The sequence below is a fragment of the Mobula hypostoma genome, chromosome 23 (genome assembly GCF_963921235.1).
Source record: "Mobula hypostoma chromosome 23, sMobHyp1.1, whole genome shotgun sequence".
In the NCBI taxonomy this organism is placed as follows: Eukaryota; Metazoa; Chordata; class Chondrichthyes; order Myliobatiformes; family Myliobatidae; genus Mobula; species Mobula hypostoma.
This window is the reverse complement of record NC_086119.1, coordinates 27,254,477-27,269,229: the sequence shown is the minus strand read 5'-3', so window position 1 is coordinate 27,269,229 and position 14,753 is coordinate 27,254,477.

The following is a 14,753-nucleotide window of genomic DNA, read 5'->3' as shown; positions in this document are numbered from 1 at the left end:
AACCTGGGGTCCTCGGACCCTTCAGTTAATGGTCCATGGCATAAAAACGATTGGGAGTCCCTGATCTAGGGGGAGCTGATTGGAAATTTGGAAGAGCAAGTTATAAGGAAAATTAGTTAAGAATATGATTGTTCTATGAACTGGTACAGACTAGATGGGCTGAAGTAGCCTCCTTCAATGTCATAAGGGAATATACAGTAGTAAATATAGGAAATATGACAGCATGATAATAGTGACCACTCTTTACAAGCAACATATAAATCCTGAAAACTTTGAGATTCTGAAAGGCCCAATGTAAATGTCATATTATTATCTTTTTATCAGTCAAGTGTTTAGGGTTAGAGTAAACCTGCTCTGCAGTGGAACTGATATGAAAGGACAAATAGTTGTTTCTGTGGTCTATAATTCTATGATTCTATAGAAATAATCAGCTGCTTGGATGACTCTCCCTGTAATTTGAATAAAGTAGAATCACTGCACCTGGTTCTGTTACCTCAGGCAAACCTGGAATTCAGCTTGTCAATAATTCCTTTGTGGACAATTCGCTCAGGGGTTTCAGCAATTGTTCCGATTGCTAGCTGACAATTGGTAAGGAGACACGGTACTCTGGTTGGACTGTATAATCTCAACTACTGCATATAACTGAATCCTCCTGTAAGTTACAATTTCCTTTAGAAGGTTTAACCACTGTGTTGATTTTATTCACTATGTAATAGTAAGGTTACTTCATCTCTAAAATTAAATGTGGAAATGTTCGTTAGTCCAGCCAAAAGTATGTTTTTGTCCTTTCATTTATATCTTGCTATGGTTTATGGTGATTGCAAGGGAGGAGATGAATCAAGTCCTTCTATTTTAACAGGTCAACTGGCAAATGCTGCAAATGGTTAGGATTTTGCACCCACTCCCCTTTCCCTGAGTTGCTGCTAACGCTAACTTCACAGTTACTTTCAGTTGCTGTGGCAATCTGTTTTCACTGTGGTCCAACCATACTGCTGGAGGTTTTAGAAGAAGTAGCTGGGATACTTGCAAGTAATGGGTTGCATACGGTGGAGTCTTGAGAGTCATCGATGGTTAATCTCGCTCTGCAAAACATGTGAAGAATGGAGGGAATTTAACAAGTGGTAAGAGAGGAAGTTTAAAAGTGACTTGTACATTACTTAAACAATGAAGAAGATCTTATTAGCATATTCAAATATAAAATTATAATTCACATCTCTCATTAATTTTCTTTATTAACCAATTAGTAGTCACTTAATTTAGCATACAGATAATATTTTTGACCCAGTTGAACTAATTCTATTTATAGTATAAAGAAATGTTTGATGGTGTACACATTTGATGCAAATATGATCCTGTGCAAAGATTCCAGCATCACGAGGGATATCCTTAATTACAGCATGTTATAGATATCTTGTATGCTTTATGTCAACTTGTACATCTACAGAATACTTTCTTTTCTCTCTCTGTTAACATTGTTTCGTTTAGCTGTATAAATGTGACAAGTCTGGGGTAACATGGGAGCATAGTGGTTAGCACAATGCTCTACAGTACCAGCGATATGGGTTCAATTCTTGTCACTTATAAGGAGTTTGTATGTTCTCCATGTGACTGCATGGGCTTCCTCCAGATGCTCCAGTTTCCTCCAAGGACATACCGGTTGGTAGGTTAGTTGGTCCTTGTAAACTGCCCCATGATTAGGCTAGGGTTAGATCAGGGGTAGCTGGAAGTATGGCTTAAAGGGCCAGAAGGGCCTATTCCACACTGTATCTCAATAAATAAATAATAAATAATAACTGTGTACAGTTGAATGACAATAAACCTAAACTCATACACGGTATAATGAAATTATGGATTAATTACAATAAACCTGAACTCATACACAGTATAATGAAATTATGGATTAACTATGCAACAGCTGTCTTGTGTTTGTTGACTACTTACATAGGATTCTAAATCACGGCAAAAGAGGCTTAAACAAGGCTCTGTCACTAAGTGCTTGCGTCAGTAGGTCTTCAAGGATAACTTAAGCTAAAGGAACTCGTTACATAAACCTTTTTTCTGATATGTAGGACTGCTTTCTATGTGCCAGCTCTGTGCAGCTTATAAATGATCAATGGATGTTGGGACGTCTAATCGTGGTTATTTCTTCACCTCTGGGAAATGGTCTTGGAGGTTGAATCTTGCTTGACTCAGGCTTTTGCTTAAGAATTCAGCAAAATAGAAATATTACCACTTGGTTATTAGGTCGCTGACTTAATAACAGGAATGTGAAATAGAACAACTTAATGGTGAAGAATGTGCTTTATTTTGTTTCCAAGCTGCTTAAAACAAATGCGCAGAGGAGATTCACTAGGATGTTCCTGGACTAAAGGACATGAATCGTGGGGAGAGCTTGAATAGAGTGGATCAATACACACACAAAGTTTTGAAGGAAGTCAACAAGTCAGGCAGTATCTATGGAGAGGACAACAGTCGATGTTTCAGGCTGAGATTCTTCAATGGGAGAAAGGGTCCTGATGAAGGGTCTTGGCCCGAAACGTTGATTCGTTATTCCTCTACATAGATGCTGCCTGACCTGCTGTGTTCCTCCAACATTTTATGCGTTGTGCTTTGGATGTCCAGCATCTCTTGTGTTCTGGGTAGGCTGGTTTTGTTTTCTCTGGAGTCAAGGAGACTGAGGGATGACTTGATAGAGGAACATAATATACAAGGCTTAGATAAGGTAGATAGAAGATTTTCTTTCCCATAGTATGTTTAAGATGAGAAGGAGGAGTTTTTCAGAGGATCTGGGGTATAGTTTTTTTTTCATAAACAGAGTGTGGTTAATATTTGAATCTAATCCTAGATCAAGTCAAGTCAAGTCAAGTCACTTTTTATTGTCATTTTGACCATACCTGCTGGTACAGTACACAGTAAAAATGAGACAACGTTTTTCAGGACCATGGTGCTACATGAAACAATACAAAAACCACATTGAACTGCGTAAAACAACACAAAAACTACACTAGACTACAGACCTACCCAGGACTGCATAAAGTGCACAAAATAATGCAGGCATTACAATAAATAATAAACAAGACAACAGGCACAGTAGAGGGCAGTAGGTTGGTGTCAGTTCAGGCTCTGGGTATTGAGGCATTTGATGGCTTGTAGGAAGAAACTGTTACATAGTCTGGTCATGAGAGCCTGAATACTTTGGTGCCTTTTGCCAGATGGCAGGAGGGAGAAGAGTTTGTATGAGGGGTGAGTGGGGTCCTTCATAATGCTGTTTGCTTTACGGATGCAGCGTGTGGTGTAAATGTCTGTAATGGCGGGAAGTGAGACCCCGACGATCTTCTCAGCTGACCTCACTATCCGCTGCATGGTCTTGCGATCCGAGATGGTGCAATTTCCGAACCAGGCCGTGATGCAGCTGCTCAGGATGCTCTCAATACAACCTCTGTAGAATGTGGTGAGGATGGGGGGTGGGAGATGGACTTTTCTCAGCCTTCGCAGAAAGTACAGATGCTGCTGGGCTTTCTTTGCTATGGAGCTGGTGTTGAGGGACCAGGCGAGATTCTCTGCCCAGGTGAACACCAAGAAATGTGGTGCTCTTAACAATCTCTGTGGAGGAGTCGTTGATGTTCAGCGGAGACTGGTCACTCCATGTCCTCCTGAAGTCAACAACCATCTCTTTTGTTTTGTTGACATCCAGAGACAGGTTGTTGGCTCTACACCAGTCAGTCCGATACAATCATTGCTCTCGGGCAGGCACTTACAGACAATTAGCCAGACACTTTAATAGGCAAACTTAGAAGGATAGGGACCAAATATGGGCGAATGAGATTAGTGCTGAAGGGCAAAGTTGTCAGTCTGGAGAAGGTGGACCAAAAAACCAGATTCTGAGCTGTGTAACTCTACGACTCCAGTTTGATGTGGAGTCATACAGTTTTTAGATAGTATTGTAGAATATTTTCCCTTCAACATTCATAACAAAATTATGCCTTTTATTTGTATAGCATTTTTGGATGTTTAGGTAAATTCCTTCCTCAGATTTCTTGAGAATTTATTTCTGAATTGACCACATGCACATGCAACACAGAACACTTAAGGATTCTCTGTGACTTATTTCAGTCCTCAAGTTAACCTATTTGCATGAGAATATCGTCATAACAAAAATATGATTTTGACCCATTGGCGATAAGCTTTCAGCTGATATTTTTAATGTATAAGTAATATTTGAAGATGTGGTTTTCCCAAGACTCCTGCTTGCAAGGAATGTTGCCCTGAGTTAGTTGTCTTGTGGAATTTGAGGCAATTGATAAAGAGGAACAGCTTAGCTTTTTAGTAGACTAAGGTTTTAAAGAGGTATTAGAGTTACTTTCTTGCGTTTTTGAGTCAATGTACGTCAGTCATTTTTCAGATTGTTAGATAATATTCCCTTTGTTATTTAATTTCTTGGAGAATACTTTTCGAGTGCCTCTCTGCAATATTTTGAATCTCTAACATCTGCTCAGAAACAGAGTTCATATGAAGTGTAACCAATGTATATATCTCACCGCATGAAAATACTGTATGCTCCATTAATCTTTTTCACCCCGATGTGTCTTCTTGCTAACAGCGAACAACTTCTTAAATGTATTTCTCCTTCACTTCCTGGATTAACTCTTTGCTTTCCGGTACATCTTATATGCACTAGAAAACAGAGAGCTAGATAAATCTAATATGGCATTTGTTTGAAAAGCTACGCATGTTAGTCTCTGCCTTGAAACTCAGAAAGCAAACTTATGCTGCTCACATTCCTGATATAAAATATTAACACGACTCAGAAATAATCCAGCACAAATCAATTACGAACCTAAATTTAAAAAAAAATGAACAATATCATCAGGGTAAGAACACCATCCGACTGCACCTCCTGGATTGATTGTGAAGGTTGATTGGAGGTCCAGATTGAAGCCTGAAGGCTGACCTTGAGGTCCAGATCAGGGTCCAAAGGTTGATTGGAAGCCTAGTTGAGGCCCCACGGCTGGAGCCCAAAGTCTGCGAAAAGTTGGGGTTCAGTGTCTGCGAATCCATCCACTAGAGGCCAAAGACGGCCTGTCTTGGGGTGAGAGAACTGTGTACGTGCATGGTAGGGTGCGTGGGTAGGGTGGAGAGAAGAATGGGGCTTGTTACTGTGTAGCTACGCTTGTGGGCTGCCCCCAGCACATCCTTGGTTACGTTGGTTGTTAACACAAACGGCAGATTTCACTGTATGTTTCGATGTATATACATGTGATAAATAAATCTGAATCTGAGTGACGTGCATGATATATGCTCCCATGGCTGTGTATATTGTCCTGGCTTTGTGTTCTGTTCAATCCTCCAGTGCTGTGTGAAACCGATCCATCTTCTGTGGAGTAATGTTTGGTGTGAGTAGGTAGTGAGCAAGGACAATATTCTTTGCATGGATATTGTAAAGGGGAAATGTTGTGCATTCTAACCTTTCTTTGTCAGAGTTTGCCATGTGAAATTTGACTGCCACATTTCCTATATTGCAGTAATAACCACACTTCAAAGGTACTTAATTGTCTATTAAGCTCTTTAGGATGTACTGAAGGAATGAGATTAGTAATACATAAAGGTAAGGCTTTCTTTGTGAATTATTTTTATTGTTCACTTCAATTTCCACCTGCATCTTTTGCAACCAGCTTGCCCATGTGTGTCTTTCTGTAGTTCTATGATTAGTCTGTGTATATTTCTTTAAAGGAGATTTAATGTAATAACAGAAATCAATGTAATAGTAGGGCCTCAGGCAGGGATTCTGGATTCGAGATTAGCCATTTCAGTCCCGAAATTCATATGTACTGTTCCTTCATTATTAAAGTGCTGTTTCTTGCCTCCCCAAAATGTTTGAAAAATCTTTAAAATCGTTGTGATATTCCAGAATACTGGTTAAGAGAAACAGTCTTCCTTCTGCAATGCTTCAGTCTTTTTTAGACAACAGACATTGCTGAAAAAAATTGACTTTCTCATAGCTTCTGGCACTTAATAATAAAAAAAGCTGGTATCCCACCAGCCAGTCCTTAAAATTACATGTGTATAACACTTCCAGCACTCTCCCAGTCAATGTTTACTTGCAGGTGGCTGCACCAATGATTCCTAATGCCAAGGAGTGTGTTCTTAGGCTCAGTGTGAGTTATAGCACCTGTGGAAGAAGGTAAAATATGTAACGTTCCTCATTACATCCACAACTCTTGATTTCACCTTCATTCACATCCTGCTAACGTCCTTCCTCACAGGAATGTATGCTGTCTCCTTCACACAAGCGGCTTCAGCTGCCCTTTTCCCTCCTCCCTCCTCTTTCCTTTGCCTTTCTTCTTTGTCATATTGTCGCTGTCCTCCATCTCTCCCTCACTCTCCCCTTCCCCTTACTCCATCTTAACAGGTGTTGACTGGACGTGTGTGATCACATGATATGCAGAACAAAATATGTCATCTGGAGCTGCACCATTATGAAATAAAAAACAGCAAGTGCTGGAAACATTGCATGTCAGGAAGCAAGTTGATTGATAATGTTCATATTTTCAGATTTCCTTAGGACAGAGAGGGATTCCATGTGGTTCATGGAATTGGTAGTAGAACAATCCCATTCTCTCACCTTTAACTCGATAACCTATTCTCAAATATGCCAAATGTGGCAAGTAACACCCTGATTCTCCAATGACCCACCTGCAATAGAGTCAATTTATAGTTGCCCGTTACCATCTGAGCAGCAAACACAAGAAGCTGCAGATGCTGGAATCTGAAGCAACCAGCAATCTACTGGAGGAACTCACCGGGTCGATCAGCATCAATGGAGAAAAAGCAACTGCCAATTCTTCAGGTCAAAACCCTACGTCAGGATGTCTTACCTGTTTGCCAGTACCGCTTTAGAATGCGAGAGGGTAAAAGGAGTTGGGGAGGGAGGGAACGTCGACTCAGACCATGAGAGGCCTGCGTCAGGCATTTTCATGCCTTACAAGGCACAGATTGGAAGTCTGTGTGGGACGCCGCTCCTCACACAGACACTAGAGCAATGTGTGGTGCCTTGCTCAAGGAGACACAAACAATGCTGCCACAGCTGAGGCTTGAACTAGCGACCTTCAGATCACTAGATGAATGCCTTAACCACTTGGCCATGTGCCCTAGTTGGTTACAGTGCAAACCTTCACAGACAGCACTGGATCAGGAGAAAACCTCAGATGCTTGAGATGTGAGGCAGGAAAACTATCAACTTTAATTTTTGGCCATCAACTGTACATGGCTAGAGAGTATGATCTCATGGACTGATGAGGAAGTAGATAGGGTTTTGTCTTGTAGAGCAGAGAACAAAGTTCAAAGTTCAAAACACATTTATTACCAAAGTATGTATATGTTTTGCAACCTTCAGATTAGACTTTTTACAGGCAGCCACAAAACAAGGAAATCAAAAAACCTATTTAAAAAAGGAAGACCTAAACACACAATGTGCAGAGAGACAGAGAAAAACAATCCATGCAAACAATAAAAGTAAGCAAATAGCATTCTGAAGCTAAGTGAGTCTACAGACATGAAGCCAGGTGTCACTGCAGTCTCAGTTCAGCACAGAGCTGAGTAAATGTGGTGAAGCAGTGAGCAGGACCCACCCTCCCTTCACCCCTGGTCCTAACACTTTACCTTTTCAATCAGGCCAGGTGTTTAAGTCGTCCAAGCTTCAGGTTATTCCTCCTCTAAGACCCAGGCCCTGTCGATTCTATACACTCTGGGCCTAGACCTCACCACCAATGTCCTCTCTAATTTTTAGTAGACAGTGTGCGCAAAAATCTTATGTTGTGCAAATTTTTTTCCTGTGAAAAAAGTATGTGTGCACTAAATGCACACATGGCACAGTTTATGTAGGTTTACAAAATATTTGACATAAAACTGCACAGAATAACAACAAAATAGCATACATATTTAAGTCACTCAGTTATTTTTCTCTCTCCTGTCTTTAGCATTTCAATAAGTATAATTATTAATTACTACATTATTTTAGGTAACTAACCTTTTGTGTGCACATTAATTTCCTGTGTGCGCATAGCTCACTACCAAGTTTGGGCCCACACTGAACTTTTCCAAATCAGCCTGGTGCTCAGATCAATCAAATCTTGGGTCTTCCCTCACTCTTGGTTTTGGTGGTCGGGCCACACCTCAACTCTGCCTTGAACTGGCCCGCTTGCCACTGCCACGACTCTGCCTTTCCTCCATTGTTTGTAGTGATCATTTACCAGAAATTGTACCGGAAAAATGTTATTAATAAAGTGTTTCATTGTGTTCTTTGTTTTGTTTGTCACCAATAATTAGACACTGGGCTTCACCAGCACCATCTTAAACTGGACTGAGAATCCACAATAAACAATTCTGTACTCTATTCTGACTCCCCTCTTGCTTTTTTCCTTCTCATAACCTGCCTATCAACTCCCTCTGGTGCCCCTCCTCCTTCCTTTTCTCCCATGGTTCACTTTCTCCTCCTATCAGAGTCCTTCCTTTTCAGCCCTTTACCTTTTCCACCTATCAGCTCCCAGCTTCTTACTTCATTACCCCCCCCCCACCCACCCACCTTCCCTGGCACCTGGCTTCACCTATCACCTACCAGCTTTACTCCTTCACCTTCCCCTATTATTATTCTGGCTTCTCCCCCTTTCTTTCCAGTCCTGATTGAGTGTCTCGGTGATGAAATATCGTCTGTTTATTCTTTTTCATAGATGCTGCCTTACTTGCTGAGCTCCTCCTGCATTTTGTGTTTGTTACTCTGGATTTCCAGCATCCGCAAAATGTCTTGTGTTTAAACAATTGCACACTTATTTTATGCTATCTTGTTTATGTGTCAACCTCACATTTGTCTTAGGGTAATTCAACAGATCACAGACCTAGAATTGGAAAAAAAATTATGTAGTGACCTCATCGGGTAAATCTATGTATCTTCTAGCTTAAAACAAACTTTTCTTTTCCTGCCCCCTCCACCAGTTTGGATGTAGCAGCTTTATCCCAGCTTGTCATAAGTACATGAAATAGTTGATTTTATGGACCAGTTTATTGCCTGTGAGGAAACATCACTGTGCCTGCTGTTTGACCATTATCATGCAAAGGTTTGATCAGAAAATTTCTGAGATTTCTTATCAGTATTTTGAAAGACCAATGGATATATTTCAGTCCAGCAATGGTCTGAATAATAACGTTACCAAGCACCTTACATTTTTTTTTACATTTTTAGGTTAAATCTTTAGATTTCTTAAATCTATTTAAAGGATCTAAACATATTTGGGTAGCAGGGTGGAGATACATCTCTATCAAAGGGGGTGTAAGGTGCTTCATCCTTTTGCTACCTTGCAGGTCATCTTGGGCAAAGTGTGGCACCTGCTTAGTCCCCAGATCAGGGTCACGTGAAGCCATGGGATCAGGTGGTGGATGGTCTCATGAGCAGCTGGTGCATTTCACAAGTCCTGGTTATGCAACCACTGACACCAGGCAGACAATCTCTGAAGAGTATTGATAATGGCTGGGGTCATCTGTCTTGGAAAGACACCGCTCAGAAGAAGGCAATGGCAAACTACTTCTGTAGAAAAGTTTGCTAAGAGCAACAATGGTCATAGACCATGATCGCCCACGTTATACGACACAGCATATGATGATGATGATGGTGAAACCTATTTAAAACTCCTGATGCAGGATCTTGACCTGAAACATTGACTTGCACTTCATGCCTCCAGAGATGTTACATGACCCACTGAGTTCTTCCATTGTCCTGGTCTAGTTTCAGAATCCAGCATCTGTGATGTCTTTTGACTTCCTTTAAAAGATCATTCGAAAATTACTTTGGATCTTAATGTTGGGAAGTGAAGCTGGGTCAGTTTTAAGTATGAAGGCCTTTAGAGTACAATGGTCTAAGTCCCTTTATGTTGCATGTTTGGCTGCATAGACAGCAATATATTATTGAATGGACATTCCAATGAGAGATGTAAGGAGTCAATCTGCTGTTAGAATCATTGGGTCTTGTTTTCATTTAACACGATAATGGTGAACTCCATATTATAGGGGTTGAGAGACACGTATCAGGTGGTAAGGCCAAACAAGAAAGAGTAAAAGAACCCAAACACAATTTTATTGGAAAAGTAATTTCATACAAAATCATGTTTCAGTTTATTAAATATGCTATTACTCACTAGAGGGCAGTACAAACCCAGGAAAGTGACATGAGATTTCATTTAATTTGTTATCCTGAATGCTTTTATTGGCTGTAGTATGCGGAAAAGATAAAATCTCTAACAGAAGTCGAGTTATAGAATTTCTTAAGGAATTAGATGCTCTTGAATAACAGATGGTGGCAGTTTAATTTTGTCAGTGGAAGCATTACGGAAAGAATGTATAAGCATATAACAGAAGCAGTTCCTCCGACCATACCATTAAGATTTTTTTTCTTTTAAATTATTCACATTGCCATGAAATAAAGTCAAGCCTTGTATTAAGAAGGAAGCCTAACACAGCTAAAAAGGAAATGGTTTTTTTGCAGCACCTTTCCCAGTGACAGGATGTCCTAAAATGCTGCCCTCACAGAGAATTACTTCCGGATGTAACTTTGCTATCGGAGAATCCTAAATTGCTATAAATGGATTTGGTACAGCGCAAGGCTTGTGCATAGACAACTTCTCTTTGAATCTTTGCAACCACTCAAATTTAGCCATGAGAAAAGCCAAATCTTGTGGACTGTGCTTAACGCTGATCTAAAGAAATTACATAACTACAGAGGGGCCTGCTCTGACCATAGAATTTGTTTTTTTTTGTATTTCAGAGCAATTGAATTGTTAACATTCATGTTATGGGATTAAATATTGGCCAAGATACCAGAACACTGTGGTTTTTTGCCAGATATACTCACCTGAACAGGGACTCAGCTTAACCTCTTATCTGTGTTACAGTACATTTGGCAGTTTTATCCTGAAGCAGAAAGGTAGGTGTTCACTCAGGCTTCAGAAGTGCTATCCTGAGTTAGAACCAGCAGTGGACGAATGGACTTGAGGGAGCAACCCTTGTGTTGCCTATAAGGACTTTGCTGCTCTGGGCTGAATGAGTTATGTTGTGAGGATAGGCTATATGATTAGTGGTGATGTTATTAAGGGAATTTGAAAGGATAGACTCAGCAAATGCACAAAAGATACTGTTGCAATACCTGCTGCTTGGAAAAAATGCTGTGAAGGAGATAGATTCGAGGTTACAGTTATGTTTGTGGCACTGGGAAGCCAAGTGGCCATAAATAACACACACGAGAGGTGGTGAGATGAAGAATAAATATGCAGCTGATTATATTACTGGTACTTCATCTACCTAGACTGCCCTCTCACATTACGTTCAGTACACAACACACAGGAAAGCTTGACAGGAACCTGCAAGGATCAAACTATACATGAATACATAACACATCCCTTTCCCCTTATTTGAAAGGTTCCTCCCCCTTCCCATACACAGACCAGCTGCTGAACCATTAATAGTCAACGGAGCAATCATCAAATTCAACCAGCAACAAATCCTTTTTTTTCTAAACTAGGCAAAGAGCGTAGACTACCTCCATTCCCAGACACAACCCTGGGGATTATTCTGCCTATGTGCGAGGGTTAGTCACTAAACTAGAGATGCAGTCTGTCTGGAGGCCTCCTGATCCTGTGAGGGTAATGACAACCTGAGGATAACGCCAGTCATTTTGTCTCTTAGTGGCATCTGTATAGATCTTGGCTTGGATACTGCAATGTCAGTAGGGGGCACCTCAAAAAGCACAGGCACTGCGGAGCACTGACTCAGTCACTGAGGTTCTGCAGTCGTTGTCTCAGAATCCTGTCCCCTTTCTACAACTGGATCTGGACTGGTCAGTTTGTGTTGGTTTCTCGTAGCCTCAGAAGTGGGTATTAGCTAATTGACATGCCTTCTCCAGATGTTGTGGTGACTAGTTTCCACCGTGTATGACACAGGACCAGTTTGTGCCACCACCATCGCAGGCATCCACTTTGATCCCAGCAAGTTCTCCCCTGTTGTGAAACTTCTATAATTTACTTTGGCACTTCTATATTCTGTTTGGGTTTTCTGCTCATTTAGCACAAGCTGTTTGTGTTTGAGGGTCTAAGTGAGTCAAGCTGGGTGAAAAGCTGTCTTTTTATCAGTACAGTGGCTGGAGCCAATTTGGTAGTGGTATGAGGTGTGTTCTACATGTCAGAGAGAAAGTGCTAAGACGCTGGTTGATGGATCCACTTTACACTGCCGTCTTGAGGGCTTGTTACCTTATTTGTGTGAATCTCTCAGCAAGGCCATTAGTGGCTGGATGATATGGTGCTAACTTGATGTGCTGAATACTGCTTGCTTCCATAAATGCCTTGAACCTTTCAGACAGACATTGTGGGCCATTGTCACTTACAAGCTGCTGAGAAAGCCCAAACGAGCTAAAGACGGAAAGTAGCTCCTCAGTGCATTTTTCAGATACAGTGCTCTTCATGATGACTGTCTTCGGCCATTTCCTTTGTGCGTCCACTATAACCAAGAACATCTGGCCTTCTACAGGTCCTGCAAGATATATGTGAATCTTCTGCCATGGCTCTTCACTCTTCAGGCCATTCCCATGGATGCAAGGGAGCAAGTTGAGGAACATTTCTCACTCACTGACAATGTAGACAAACTTTGACCTTCTTTTCAATGGTTACATCCAGTCCTGGCCACCGGAAGTAGCCGTGGGCGATTTTTTTCATGTGCACTACGCCACAGTGTCCTGCACGTAGCTCATCAAGCACTTGATTTCTTAATGGTGGAGGAATGACAACTCAGTAGCCCCATAGTAAACATCCTGCTTGGACTGTAAGTTCCTTCCATTGGGCCTGGTAAGGTTTCAATTCTATGGCTGGTTCTTCTTTCCAGTCATGAGTTACTATGTCCACCACTTTGGATAGAACAAGGTCAATACGTGTGTGCTTCCAGACTTGCGCCACAGTTATTGGAGCTGTAGGTACTTCCATGAAGTGAAAGATCTCTTTTGGAGATGGCTCTGGAAGTCTGGATAGTTTTGAATGGTACCCGAACCTCCTGTACTTTATATTGTATGCAGATAGTAACAGAGCTCAACATTGTATTCGACTGGCACCTAGGGAAGGAATTCCCACATGTGGACCAAAAAGTGACGTCAAGCGGTAATAAGCTATCAGTCATGTAAATCCTTGACCAAAGAGGAATTGTTGGAATTTCTTAACTCCAAAGACAATTGCGAGTGCTTTCTTCTCATTATAGGCATGGTGGCTTTCTACCTTGTTTAATGTCCTCAACATGAAAGCAATCGTACGCTCTTCACCCAACGGCATGATGTGTGACATAACCAACTCAGACCATAGGGTGTTGTGCCGCAGGCCAACTGTATGGGCAATGACGGGTTGAAGTGCATGAGTGCTTCAGATTGGGACAAAGCTGTTTTGGCTTTTTTAAAAAACCTCTTCACAGCTATCTGTCCACTGCCAATGTGTTGATTTATTTAAAACCTCATGAAGAGGTTTTAGCATGCCAGGTTGGTTAGGAACAAACTTCACGTAGTGCTAAGAAAAATATTCATTGACTTACATTCTGTAGTGACGGAGCCTCCACAATTGTCTTCACCTTCGATGGCGTTCTGTGAAGCCCTGAGTTGTTGATCACATGATCCAGATATTTAACTGAAGGTTGAAAGAACTGACATCCTTCCAAACCCTTAGCCCATATTCCTTGAGCATCCAAGTTTTGTAAGAACAAACACTCATTTTCTAAATAATGGGTAAATCATCCAGATAGCATTGGATGTCAACTCATTCAGGATCTGGTCCATTGCTCACTGGAAAAGGGCGGAAGCAGAGGTGATGCCAAATGGAAGCATTAGTACCTGAACATTCCTTTATATGTCATTATGGTCAACAACGTTACCCCTAATTTTTAGTAGTCAGTGTGCACAAAAATCTTACTTTGTGCAAATTTTTTTCCTGTGACAAAAGTATGTATGCACTGAATGCACACGTGGCACAGTTTATGTAGGTTTACAAAATATTTGACATAAAACTGCACAGAATAACAACAAAATAACATACATATTTAAGTCACTAGTTAACAGAAACGTTTAGCTAAAAGATTATTTTCAGTAAGTATAATTATTAGTTACTATATTATTTTAGGTAACTAACCTCTTGTGTGCACATTAATTTCCTTTGTGCGCTGGTTGAAAAATGTGTGTGCGCGCGCGGATGCGCACAGCTTAGAGGGAACATAGATGGTCAATAGTTCCTGTGACTCTGGCTCCGCATGCACCTGCAAGTGTGCTTGACACGTCAATCCTTCTAAATGTCTGTCTTCCATCCACTCCTTCAAATAGGTCAGCAATGAGGGGAAGAGGGTATTGTTCAGCTGGAAGAACTGGGTTAAGGTTACCTTGAAGTCTCCGCAAAACCCTAAAGACCCATCCATGTTTAGGGCAGGGAATGCTGGAGTTGCCCATTTTCTTACAAACACTGGTTCCAATACCTCACTCTGGACCAGTCTTTCCTAATTAGTCTCTACCTTCGGTTTGAGGGCATATGGAACAGGTCTTGCCTTCGGGTATTTGGATGTTGTGTTGGGCTTAACAGTGATTCCTTTTATGCTGCCCAGTTCTCCATTGAGTGCTTCTGTGTTGTCGACCAGCGCTCCTACTGCCTGTTGTGTTTGAGCTGCTCCAACCATGAGCAGCCAGAAGCACTGGATAA